Genomic DNA, 2,266 nt, shown 5'->3' on the forward strand with positions numbered 1-2,266 from the left:
TACTTGTAGCTATTTTTTTAGTATTTTAAAAGAAATTACTAGATTATTTATTCCATTATGTTTCCAAATAAGCAGTTTCAGTGGGTTTTTTTTAAATAAAAGTTGTTTTAAAGCTGAATATCTTGAGTATCCTATAACACAAACATTACAGCTTTTGCCTTAAACCAGAAAGGAAAAACAATTCATGTGCTTTTCAACCAAAAACTCTATTAAGACTTGGTGATCCAAAGAGAGAAATCAACACCAATTTCCTTTTTTTAGCTACTTCAGAAGACGACAGTTTTCCTTCTCTGCTGTATTAACATTCCGAGTAGTTACGCACAGCCATACAATCAGTTGGTGATCTATTGCACTTGTTTTCCAAGGAGGAGGCAGCAGGAAACTGCCTCTTCTCCAGGCAATTTTTCAGTTGCTTTACGGAACAGCCATCTCCTGGGCAGACACGTGCTTAACGTGAGAAGCTGCGGCCGAGACTCATATCCCTACGCCGGTAATGCAGGAGGTGGGAGAGAAGACTCTGTAAACCCAAAGCAGGTCCCTGTTTAGAGACAGGTGATGATACAACATGTATCAAGGGTCTGAACGTGGCCTGAGCTCCCAGTAGAGAGCAGCCCCTGACCGTCCTCCCCACAGAGACCACCTCACCTGCTTTGTAAATCTTTGTTTACTCAAGCAAAATACTGAAGCGAAACATTTCGAAAATCATATTTCATCATTCAAATTAATACTAGTGAAAGTTAGCCTAGAAATACAGTTTTGGAAATATCAGCACCCTGTTTTCTCTTCTTGCATTATGCAGCTAAGCTATGACACTCTGTTTTAACCTCAAGGAATTTCAGGAACTGATCGAATAGGCAAGTCATCGCTAGCTCAATTTCCTGCTGCCATATAAGCAACAACACAGATGTATCTACAGCCATCAGATTCGCAGCATACACAATTATAAAAATAGCTAAGAGAGAAGCTGGGATAAGTATCTTTGACGGGTATCATTCCAGCACTGACATAAGATCTTCCAGTGGCCTTGGGAAAGTCACGTCACTTCTCTGTCTCAAGTCAGGCCAGAGAGCTGAAAAAACAAGCATTCTGTACTTTCAAGGACTGCTGTGAAAAACATTTTAAAAGCTGTCTGCAAACAAATTGCTGCCTAGCAATAGCCTTGGCTTAGGGAGATTTTTTTAAAATGCAGAACAATTGCACTGGAAGGAGTTTAAGCACCTGCGTAACCTGATATGCTCCAGTGCGGCCATTCCTATGGTTAAATGCTTTGGAGGACCAAGTAATTCTTAGATAGATAACTTCACAGACAAGCCCTCAACTCTTTGGGAGAACAGGCTGCCTGCCAACAGCTCTCAGAAACTCGTAGCCAATTTGGGAGCCAGCAGGTGCTGGGGATTCGGTCACAGGGCAGGGCGCAGGCTGTGGCGCAGGTTTCAAGGAACGTAACTGAACACGCATCTCCGGGCTTCGCTGTTCAATAGGACTGCACAGACCAGCTAAAATACTTACCGCTGCCTCAGGGCCCACCAAAAGCTCAGTCTGAGTAGTCATGCTTGACACTGAGCCTTTGATGTGCTAGCTTAGCAGTTGCTGCTTCCTTCTCTTTTTATGTTTTCGCTAAGAACCTCTTGAAAATAAGACAGTGCGCTCTGTTTTGTCCCATCACAGGTTAAAGTGTTACATATCCAGATAATTTGCCTGTAATTTCTACTGAAACTGTGTTAAATACAACTAACCAATGACAGTTACTGCTATTCCACTTCTTTGTTAAAACAGGTTGTGAAAGTATATGTGGTACCGCCATGAAAACGTCTCATTTCTAAGCAGTTCGAACTCGCGTTAGGCGCGGCAGGCGCTGCACGGAATTTACGGCAGAAATAAAAACAAAACGGTTTTACCATTAGTAAAAAATATCTGTAGTTTCCAATATTCCTCTTCAGTCAGAAATTTCAAGTCTTTCTGGCGTTCCTTCAATAGATCTTGTTTATCCAAAATCCATTGCAAACTAAAGGAAGGGAAAACCATTTCAGCAACTCCTGGTCAGCGTTATGCCGGGTGACGCCCGCACGGGGGGCAGCCTGGGGCCGGCGGCCTAGTGACCTTCAACCACACCACAACGCACCGTCTCCCCGAGCAAACGCGCGCCGGGGTTTGCTGAGCCGGACGCCCGGAAAAAAGCGCGTTGGCGGGGTCTCAGGTCAGCCTTCGCCCACGGCGGCGCTCACGCCCGGCTCCAGCCAGGCTCAGGTTCTATTTACGCCACCGC

The 2,266-nt window shown here is 44.6% G+C and overlaps 1 protein-coding gene across 1 annotated transcript in view; it reads right to left on the reverse strand.

The window, feature by feature from the left end:
* CCNC (cyclin C) overlaps nucleotides 1-2,021 on the reverse strand; it is a 16,498-nt gene extending 14,477 nt beyond the window's left edge. The window contains exon 1 of the mRNA XM_010147908.1: nucleotides 1,899-2,021. The gene's annotated coding sequence lies outside the window, so the exon portion shown is untranslated. The remainder of the gene's footprint in view (nucleotides 1-1,898) is intronic.
* Between the last annotated feature and the right edge of the window lie 245 nt (nucleotides 2,022-2,266).

This window comes from Eurypyga helias, unplaced genomic scaffold (genome assembly GCF_000690775.1).
Source record: "Eurypyga helias isolate BGI_N326 unplaced genomic scaffold, ASM69077v1 scaffold40622, whole genome shotgun sequence".
NCBI classification, from domain to species: Eukaryota; Metazoa; Chordata; class Aves; order Eurypygiformes; family Eurypygidae; genus Eurypyga; species Eurypyga helias.